Source organism: Anomalospiza imberbis, chromosome 4, assembly GCF_031753505.1.
Source record: "Anomalospiza imberbis isolate Cuckoo-Finch-1a 21T00152 chromosome 4, ASM3175350v1, whole genome shotgun sequence".
NCBI classification, from domain to species: Eukaryota; Metazoa; Chordata; class Aves; order Passeriformes; family Viduidae; genus Anomalospiza; species Anomalospiza imberbis.
Genome location: NC_089684.1, coordinates 66,483,820 through 66,494,767, shown reverse-complemented (window position 1 = coordinate 66,494,767; position 10,948 = coordinate 66,483,820). Strand labels below are relative to the sequence as shown.

The 10,948-nt window shown below is 52.8% G+C and overlaps 1 long non-coding RNA gene across 1 annotated transcript in view; it reads left to right on the top strand.

The window, feature by feature from the left end:
- The window catches only part of LOC137473475 (uncharacterized), a 12,890-nt gene extending 2,364 nt beyond the window's left edge, over nucleotides 1-10,526 (top strand). Inside the window, exons 2-3 of the long non-coding RNA XR_010998832.1 lie at nucleotides 5,357-5,610; nucleotides 10,209-10,526. This is a non-coding gene — a long non-coding RNA (uncharacterized lncRNA). The remainder of the gene's footprint in view (nucleotides 1-5,356; nucleotides 5,611-10,208) is intronic.
- The last annotated feature ends 422 nt before the right edge of the window (nucleotides 10,527-10,948 follow it).

The following is a 10,948-nucleotide window of genomic DNA, read 5'->3' as shown; positions in this document are numbered from 1 at the left end:
CTACACGACAAACCTCATTAGACTAATGTCTTTCACTGCCTCAGTTTTACGCCTTTAACTATTCCGGGACAGAGCAGTGACTATTGCTAACAGCAGAATAATCCGGAACGACCCTTTCTGTAGGTGAAGAGCCGGAGGGAGCGGCAGGCAGCGCTCCAGGGCTGCGGGTGGAGGTTGCGCCGCGGGGCTCCGAGCGGCGGGCAGGGGCACGGGTGTGGTGTGTGTGTGTGCCGCCTGTTACCCACGGCATCTCCCGCTGCTCTCCCTACTTTTGAACAACTAGTTGTGATTATTGTTTTTAATTGTGTAGAGTAGAGGAGTGGATATCGTTGCCAGAAGATGCACCTGCTCGAAATGTAAAAACGCGACGGAAAAGGGAGATTTAACTGTGATCGAAAGAAATACTAATGGAAGGAGAAAGATTGGTTGTTGGAGGAGGATGCTGGGTATCGTCTTAGTTGTTTTCACTCGGTTTGCCCGGGCTTTCCCCGCTCCTGGCCTCATGTCTCCCGCTACTACAAGCCGTGCTGGAAATTTGCTGGGGTGCTTTCGGCTCGCCCTGCTCTGGCTGTCTTGAGCAGAACCCGCCCCGCCTCCCGCGGCTAGCAAGGAGAGACCGGGCTCAGAGGCCGGGGAGTCCCGGAGCAGGGGACCCGGCTCTTCGGGAGCGGGTTCCTGGGGCAGCCGAGGGGGAAAAGGCCAAGCAGTGGCCGAGGAAAACTTTCCGCGGAGGGAGAAACCCCTCCCCCCGTGCTCCTTGCCCGCAGAAAGCCCTTCCTGACAGGGGAGGGAAGGGGCAGGCTACAGGGCAGGGGCTTCCCTTTGGTCTCAGTGTGTGTTCTGTAAAGTTGTGACAGATTATTAGTAAAGGGAGGGGTTACACAGTTTGATGAAGATATAACACACTCTGGACTATCCATCCTCCGGGCCCATTCATCAGCAACAGAGGCACGGAGATGGGGGGAGAGAAGCTGTGTTCCTCTCCCCCACGGCAATTCATCACTGCGGCTGAATCGGGGAGTCTTGTCCTTCAGCGACCTGCTCCCTGGCCGCCCCCTGGGATACCTGTTCGGTCAGCTCCGTCCCAGACCAGCCCCTCTGAGGGGCCAGGGCTGCTCCGCGCTCTCTCCGCGGCCGAGGAGGGACTGCCGTCACGGTGGCCGCAGGACTGGCGCCTCTGGGTCGCGGAGCGCGGACACGCACGGGGGTCCCGACGTCTCTCACCCCGCCGAGGGGGAGATCTCCCTGCTGCAGGATAGAGGAAAGCTGAGAAGCTGCGTTCAGAAGTCGCGATAGACGGAAAGGGACAGACGAATAAACATACAGATAGATACAAACGGGGCGAGGATGCTCTTATGGCAGTCTTTTGTTTGGGAGTGAGTGATCCTCATTGTCTGTCGACGTGGAAAAGGGAGGAAATTAATTGCAACCAATTAATAATTAATCCCGTTTAAACAGCTTTATTATCACCCACGAACGACAGGGAATTGGTCTGATAACCCCCCGAAGACCGAATGTCAAGTTTAACCAAATAGTTATTGCTTTATCAAACAGAGTCTGCAAATAAATTAATCAAAAGCAAATATGTTCTTTGTGTGGCTCGTTTGCCGGTAATGGATGGATATGAAGATTTGCCGATATTATTGTCTGTCATTCAATCTAACAAAGTGAACATTTATTGCATATATATTAAAAATTATCCCTTAATCGAGTGGAGCTGGGGTTGCAGTTATTGGAGTCTTCCCAGAGGTGAAGTCCCCTTGGATAGGAGAAGGGAGGGCTGCTTTTTGCCTCCCGTGCGATTCCCTTCGGAACAAGTTTCAAAATTGCTTTAATCCACCGCTAAATTGAGCTGTTTTACTAACTGTCCACAATATCATAAACAGTTTGAGGAGCTAATGGACGAGATGTTATAAAAATAGTGGACGCAAAGCACAGAAGAGGCGATATATTCACCCTGGAGTGGTGGCCGGAGACCCAGCCACGGCAGACAAGCCCTCTTTGTCTCCCCCTTGCTTACATCATTTTCTAATTAGGCATAAAATTGTCTTCATACACTGGTATCGCTGGCTTCATAAACATAACCATTATGGTTCATAAAGACCCCATTGTGGGGAGCCCCTCTCAAAATAGAAAAGGATCTGGAGAGGCCCAAAGAAAAAAACATCCCCTTTGTTTTCTCTTTTGAGAAGACGGATGGGCAATGTCACGCAGAAGATTACTTTAGACTATTAAATTGTCAGAAAGGAAGAATTTCCCTATTAATAAAGGGAGTATAGGGTAGTGATGCAGCTGGATGCTGGATGGCCGGTGAGGCGCGGTACCCGGTGCGGGATGCGCGGGGATGGCGGGAGGCCGCGCGGGAACTGCACGGCACGGCCCGTGGGAGCCGTGGCATTCCCCCCGTGGCATTTCCGGGAGCGGGGCCGGCCGTGGCTTGGTGCCACGCACCCGCGGACCAGCGGGCAGCCCCGGCCTCGGCGCCGGGATAACTGGATGGAGATGGATGGAGCCGCCTATCGCCCCCGACGCGGTGTCAGCCCCCGGACAATTACTGTCTCCAGAGGGATGGACAGACTGACTGACACTGACCTCTGCCCACGAGCCCACTGGCGGCCCCGAGGAGCTTATGTGCAATTTGCTGGATTTCGTTTACAATAACCCGACTTGACATAAATAACTCTCCATGCTGTGTCTACGCCCGCCTGACCTCCTGAACTAGCGCGGAAACACTGCCGTATTGATCAGGGGCGCGGGGTTTTTTTGCCTTTTTTTTTTTTTTTTTTTTTTTCCCTTTTCTGTTTGGTCCGTGAAAACCCGCTCATTCCGTCCCGTGGTCCGTGCCCTCCCCCGAGCTGGACGGGTCCGTTCCCCGCGCGGGGGCGGCAGCGGGGCCCGGCCGGTTCTCCGCGCAGTGCTGAACCGAGCCCTCCTGAACCGGGACCGTGGTGCTGTTTCCTCGGACCCTACTTTAACTTGAGGATGCTTTCCTAACAAAACACGCAGGAGTTAAATTTCATGTCGCGACAGCTATTGGCGAGCCGTGACTCCCGGTGAGGGTCGACAGGGAAGACCCGGGAGGGCATGGGCTGCCCGAAAACCTCCGCTCCTTTCCTCTCTCCCATCCTTCCCCGCATCGACTCAGAGCCAGACTTTTGTCTCGGCCCCTGTTGGAAGCTCTGCGGGGCGTGCGGAGATGGACGGAGGAAAAAGAAATAAAAAGGAACGAAAGTAAAGGGAGAGAGAGGGACTTTGCGGCAGAAGCCTTGCAGAGTGAGGCTGGTGTTATCCATTTAGTGTGACATATGGAAATCTCCCCGTGGGGCCACAATTAAAGGAGCCGGCCCTGCGTCCTTTATTCCACGCTAACTTTTGTGTTAAATGTTAACAACCTGGCGCTATCCATTCTGGCTCTATTACCAAGTGAATGTTGACTCCAAGCCTGCCTTCCTTTCTGCCTATTCTGGGGCTGCCTCCCATGCAGATTTATGTATTTTTGATATTAAATTCTTTCTAACATTACGCCTGCTCTCTTGTTGACTTTCATTGACCCTTGCCCCTGTCCCCATACTTTTCCATATTTAATACATGAACATTTTTGCCAGTGCCCTCCCCTCTTTGTTACCTCCCGGTTGACTGCTGTCCCCAATGGCATGTGCTGTTTGCTCTGTTGTTGAACTTGGTAGGGTCACATAGTCTTGTGCTGTGATATCTTCTGCATTTCCAGCCCTGCCATTCTGGGGAGGTGCCTTGTGGAACAAGCCTTTTTTCCCCCTAGCTACCGGCTTCCTAATGACTTAAGCAAACACCTTCGCTAATGATCCCCCAGGCTCCCTACTCCCCTCGGGGTTTTGTTTAGCTGAACTCCTAGTGCTCTGCCTGTCCCACTGGTAGCTTGGCCTCTCTGACCTGAGACATCGCAGCTCTTCTCCTTGGAGCGGGCTGCCTTGTCCAGCTCCGCCTGGGCCAAAGGCCAGGATCATGGGAGCATTGGATGCCACCAGCTGCTTGAGGTGACACCGAATTACAAAGAAGAACCGCCAAAGGAAACTTCGGCTCACACAGGCAAATGAATGTGTTCATTTATCTCCTCTGACTCCGCGGTTCGCGGCGTGCCTCGGCCCTACGGCTTGGCTGGGGGAGCGGCTAAACGTCCTTCCCAAGAAAGATTGTCTTACTTCTCCTAGGCCGGTCTGTTCAGTATCATTATGTGACCGGTTTTCAGAATTGAAGTTGCCTGGTGTTTTGATTCTTCCCTGCCTGTGCATTTGTGCCCTGGAGGTCCCTTCAAAATGGATGCTAATTGTTGGGGCTGCACACTGCTGCCTGCTAAAATGCCCCAGAGCTCCCAGGCCCTGCTCCTCAATGGCTTAATTGACAAGGACTTGTCTGTATTTAGGAGCAGCTGGTCCAAAGCATTGGCACATCAGTGCAATCTTAACACAGCATCCCTAGCCTGGAGGAGTATGAGGGTAAACGTGGTTAAAATGAAGGAAGATTTATAGTCGGCCCCCTTGGGTAATGCGACAGAAGACAGCTACCAAGATTTTCCCTAGTAGGGGTTTCATTCATCAGCTTCCCAGTCTTGGTAACGTGTCTAGGAGCCACGTTCCAGCTATTATTAATAATAGGAGGTGGCCATTTAGCACAATTAGGCAGGTGACAGTATTCCACAATAATGCGTAGCCCTAAACGAGACGGGGAGCCGCTAACAAACAGATCCGCGGCCGAGCAGTGCCGGGGCTCTGCGCCACAGCCGTGTCCCGAGTGGATCTGGCTTGGTCCAGGGGGCAGCGAGCGCTCACCCACCTGCGAGGGCCCCAGCTCGCAGCTCCATGTGTCGCCAGTTAAATCCTGTCAGGCAGCAGTTTACCCACCTTCTACGAGGAAGGCTGGGAAAGAGCATCTCCTGCAGAACTGCTCCCTCTAAACCCTGAGTTAAACCCTCTGAAGTCACACAACAGATTTAAAAATCATCGGGCATGTTTCCGAATTTTAAATTAAGGCTCTCTTTAATTTCGGATGCATAGATGAAATATTTTTTTTCTCCTCTCTCTTTAAACGTTTCTCGTGAGCTTCCTGTTTATAGGATTTAAACTTACATGATTTCTAAATGGGAATGGCTGAGTTTATTTTCTGCACAAGGTTATTCAGCGTTTTACAAAGAAGGTTTATGGAGTGGCTTAAAAATAAGGGGTTTTTTGTTGTTGTTGTTTTGCAATGTGTGGGAAATACTTTTATGTTCACACAGATCACCCCGTGAATAGGGATAATAGGTTCGGGATCCTCATTGAAATTTGAAGTTTTTAAACAGAAATTCCCTAACTTTTGCTCGTTTTCTCAACTTTTTTCGTAGGAACAATGCCAACATTGAAGCCCTCGGTTGGAGTCTGCACAGTTGGAGATCTTTGGTGCCATTTTAGACATCTTTGGATTTCATCAATCAAACTGACTGCAATTTTCCATAAAAACCCTGAATTTGGGTCAGAAAGTGGGCAAAGCAGATAAAGATCGTTCGAGCTGTCTTATAAGATGATAAATAGATATCCTTTCAGTCCAACAATGCAAGAAGTGCAGTTTTGTAATTCACTTCCATTGGTTTTGAATGCAGTGAGTCGAAACAATTTATACATGTTTTCCCATGGTTAGAAGATGTCTTTACATACTTGTCAATAGTAGCTTGACCTTTTTCCCTACTGAGCTACGAAGAGGTGCTTTTTTCCCCTTCTTTTTCCAGAATACAGAACAGAGTGGTTTGGGGTTGGCTTTTTTTTTTTTTTTTCCTCTCACTTCCTTCCTCTATTTCTTTTAGAGACTAAATCAATAAGATATTTCATCTTATCCTGAGGTTTAAGCAGATGGTAGATGGTTCACTGCAGTTCACTGTGCTGCAGAGGAAGTATTTCACTCTGTGCTGCCATGAGCGAGTGACCCGAGTGAGGTTTTAGCCAGACCTGTTGGATGTCTGCAGTGTGTTCTTGAACTTCCATTTAACGGGTGAGAAGCCCTAAAAGTCTCGGGGGAGACCTCACTGGGTTCTGCCAAACTACCACAGCAGGTAGAGCCTTGCTGTGCGGCCGAGGGAAGGGTTTTTGCCTCCTGGGTTTCTGTCCACTCTCGAACTGTCCCGAGAGGAATGTCTTGTGGGGTGAAGTCCAGCCCCTTAGATGCTACACGCATCCGAGCGGGGTTGGAACGGGCACCTCATGTCGTGTGGGAGGCCCGCGGAGGTGTGGAAACACCTCTCACATCAGCAGCACAGGGCATCGGTCTGGACGTGTTTCAGGTGGGAGCATTGACCTCGGTCTGCAGGATAGGGAAACTGAGGCACGAAGCCGCTTTGCCACGGCTGGGACCAGGGGTGGCTCGGCACTTGCCGACCCCTCCCGATTGCTACGAGGCAAACTGGAAGACTCTTCTGGGAAGAGGGCAGGAGAGAAGGGTACATATTTCGAAGACTTGAACTCCTCCACTGAATCAGGGAGATTCGCCCCGGAGGGGAAGCCCACAAGGCCCCCAGGCTCTGCCGGGGCCCAGTCTGCCCTGTCCGCGGGACAGCCTGCCGCTAGCTGGCCTCCCTCCCGGGCAGAGGAAAGCGATGGAAGGACTAGGACCGGAGATAAGGCTTCTGCTTTTCCTCCCCTTGCCTTGAACACGACAGCCCTGCTAAGTGCTGAACACTACCCGCTAATGGATAATGACCTGCGGTGCGCAGCTGCCTCCTGCTCTTCAGATAAAGGCTGCTTTTACTATTAATTGCATTTGTAACATGAGCACAGTAGGTTCGCAACCAAAACGATCCAGAAACGGCAGCATCCACGTTGCGACGGGCACAGCCGCCTTCACGAAGCATCCGGACCCTTCTGCAGAGCGCAGACGGAGTCCACGGCCTCTCTCTGTCCCCTGGGGGGAAAACAGTCGTGGGGGAGGAGGTGGTCCAGTTGCCCAAAAGCATTTCCGCCTCTGCGAAGGAGCACGTGGAAAGGAGGCAGGAATGGGTTAAAGCAGCTCATGGCTGCTGGTGTCTTCCCACGGTCCGTGGGTGAGAAACACAGCCGCTCACGCCATGCAGATTTCGGGGTTGCAGGAATTCCTCCCCCTGAGGCGTATCTAGGGTGAAATTCCACCTGAACGAGATAAAACAAATCTTTTTTTTTTTGTTGGTGTTTTGTTGTTTTTTTTTTTTCCCTTTACTCAGGCAAAGACATATTTGTTTCTCTGCCATTCTTCCAGCTCTTCTCCAGGGCCGGCGGAGAGAGCTGGAGCCTCATCTGCCGCGGGAGCACCGGGGCTGGGCCAGGCCGTGTGCGAGGCCAGGGCTGGGCTGGGAGCTGTGCGGGCACGGCCGCGGGGCCCCCAGGCAGCCTCCCGCACGTGCAAAGTGCCTGCGGAAGTTTTTGGGACACATGAAGCAGAAAGATCACGTTTCCAGACTTGGCCTGCTTTAAAAATGACTCCATGTGTTTATAACTCCGCAGCAGGGGCTTAGCAAGTGACACGCGGCAGTAGCTACACAAGATTTTGGGGGCAAGCTGCTCACATTCAAGTTGCAGTTATAAGTAGCGAGATTAAACAAGTAATTTGCTCCTTAGGAAGCCTTTCACTCCCAGCGAAACGTCAAAAGGCACGCTACAAACAGATAATCGGATTTGCTGTACCCCTGAGCGAAGTTCCAAGGCACCGAGGCGCCGCTGTCCGGCCCGCTCCCGGCCGCGGGTGCGCAGAGGCTGGGCCGGGGCCTGAGGCGTCCCCGGCTCAGCGGGCCTCCCTCTCCGCGGACTCTGCTTTCTCATGGTTTTGGTGTGATGGTTTGGTTATTCTTTCCTGATTTTATATTTTTTTCTTCGTTCTTTAAAATTTCCCTTTCTTCAGTCTATCAAAAAAAAAAAAAAAAAAAAAAAAAAAAATTTTGAGGACGCTCTTGAAGCTAAAACGGGCCCTAGAAATATCTACTTTGGCTCTTGCCTCTGTCAGTAACTATCTCTTCGGCTGCTGCCACTGGGTGCCTCCCGAGCCGGAAGGGAAGGGGATGGCAGAACTTCTCCGAGGGGAGACCTCGGATGTTTTCACACGACGAGCGCGGCTCACGCACCTGCTGAGCGGGGCGGGGGCGGGCGGGCATTGGCGGAGCTGCCTCGTTTGGCCCCCAAGGGAAATAAATAATCTTTCGAATCTCCTTCCCAGGCACTGGCTCCAGCCGGTTAACGATTCAGCCGGGGACCCTCTTAGCAGCGGATGACTTACCCAGGATGATAAATACATAGCTGCATATTTTTCTGTCGACCTGGCGTGTAGCGGTGGAAATAACTCCCCTGTTTCTCTACTGTTTAGCTGCCCTCCCTCCTGCCTATCTGAGGGGGAGAATCCCTCTTTCCTTGCCTTTTTCCCTGGTGGGGCTCAGCAGACATTCAGCCGGAGCAGGATGTCGCTAGCGACCGACGGGGAGCCGGGATGAAACAGAGCTTTGTCCCGGTGCCCCTGTGCTGGTTGGCGGGGACGGATGGTGCGCACCGCTCCAGAGCCGGAGCAGCCCTGACCGCACCGCGCCGCGTTGCACCGCGCTGCGCGGCGCTGGGCCCGGCCGGGCGGGGATGGCGGCGGAGCCGCGGGCCGGGGACTGGGGGCTGGAGGCAGGAGCCCTCGGCCGGGGCAGGCGGTGCCACTCACGCCTGCGGGGGGCTCGCAACTCGCTGCAGCCCCGCTCCCCAGTCTCTCAAAGCCCCTTTCAGCCGCTCTGCGGGCTCCTCACCGGAGGAGGCTGAAGCTACATAAAAGCGCATTATGAAAATTATAATATCGGGCCCAGAGCATGTCCGTGGAGGCAGCTCGGCAGCTTTCAGGCATTGAGCCCCTGTTCAGCTGGACTGAGCTGTAAAATATCCATTTGAATTCGGTGCCTGAATGGAGCAGCAGCAAAAACAACAAGGACTGGGGCAACAGAGCTCCCTTTATCCCCCCTGTGACTTCCCCCTTCTTGGCCGTTCCTTTCCTGTTGCACCTTTCTTGCTTATGGGCAAATTCAACGCTTTTTTCCCCCTCTTTTCTTCTTTCTTTTCCCTGAGCGGGAAGGGGGGAAGGAGTGGTGGGGGGACTTGTGCGGGAAGGACGTCGTGCCTTTCCCTGCCTCCCTCCTCGCAGTATGCTCCCCGGAGCCAGTGGCTCGTCTGGTTGCAGCGCCGGAGGGGGAAGAGGGGGGAGAAGTACCAGGCACGCCCTGCCAGGCAGAGTCGAGCTCCCCGCGGCACTCAGCTTCACACGGTGTAAAGAAGCCTCTTTCTCCACCCCGGAGAGAGGCCCACTGTCTGCCTTGGCTTAACACGGCCTCACACCCTGCGACCGTGCCACTGTTGAGACTGATGCGAAAGAGTCTTTGGCTCCATAAACCCCAAGAAGCCGGGGATGAGGAGCCACGGGGGGAGAGGGGGACGGTTTTGGCAGTTATGATCTATGAAGGCAGATGAGCGACCTGCTATTCAAAATACTGCCTATTGTGTTGATAATGGTCCGTTTATGACTGGAATAACCCCTTTAATATTAATAGAGCCTTTTAAGGCGGCGGTTTCCTGGGTGCTGGGCAGGAGGGCGAGCAGCGCAGGTGTTGGGGCAACCTGTGCAGGCGGTGGCCCGGCCGCGGCTCCCGGCGCAGGCAGCGAGCAGGTGCTGGCGGGACGCGCACCCTCTGCACCCGGGGAACAAAGGCTCGGCTCGCCCGGGGTCTGCGAGCATGAAGAATTGTTTAATTTCAGGGGAAAGTGAAAAGCTCTGCTTCTGCCGGGACGTGACATTTCCTGTGGTGAAGCCTGCATTGGCTGCTAATAGAGATCTAATTGATGGGTGAAGTCCCATTTCCGCGCTTTCTCCTTTATTGCTCCATCCAGTCTGTTGCAAAATATAACCTTAATCTGATTTAGCAATTCCTCCAGGATTCGGTGTAAGCTTACAGCACAGGAAAAATCGTTATTAAAAAAGTTAAAATACAGACTTGAATTCGGTGCGTTGGGTTTATATATATATATATTTATTATTATTATTATTATTTTGTTCGGTTAGTTTTTTCTTTTTTCTCTTCCTTTTTTTTTAGACCCAATCCCACCCAGACTCTTGGCAATATGACACGTCCCTTTTCGGTAATCACTCCGGGTTTTATGACTATTAGTATCAGAAGGGATGGGCGATAATGCAGATGTCCCTCTTTGTTTTAAATGCAGATGTCAGCAATTCGCAGCCTGGTTCCCGAGCGCGGCACCGGGCGCGGACTGAAGCGCAGCCCCGACGAAGCGGTACATCTCGGCCGGCGGCGCATCACCACCCGGGGAGCTGGAACAAGAGGGGCAAGGCACCGACAAGTTTGGCTATTGACGTCGCCAGAATAAAAATATAGGGATAAATAACAATCAGCACAGTTTTGCTGGAGCTCATTTCTCTTTCTCTCGCAGGGGACAAAATAATTCGTTTAATTTGAAAAGGCTGGCACGGGACCCAGCGGCAGCCGGCCCATTCTCTCCCTGCCTGCAGGGATGTGCACGGGGCTGTTCTCCTCCCGTGACTGCAGACGAGCAGAGGGGCCAGGGCAGACCGCATCGCCCCGGCCTTTACACCTGGGGCAGTGTAATGGCCTCCGGGGGCTGCTGGGTGTCCCCCGGGGCCATCAGCCCAAGCGGACTGTGAACCTCCGTCAGGAGGGGACGCGCGGCCCGGCTCACGTGCGAAAGCAACGGAGCGGGTAGAGATACTCCTTTTGACCGAGTCTTTGCCTTTTTGCTTTTTTCTTCGAGTTTTGTTTTGTTGGTGTTTTTTTTTTCTTTTTTTTTTTTTTTTTCGTCCGCGCTATCTGAGATAGAGAGGAGTGTACAGGCATTCTGGACCTATACAAACTCTCTTCAGTCCCCCTCGATAGGTTTAATGAGGCGGAACACGATGAAGGGGATTTGAACCGGTCTAAATGATT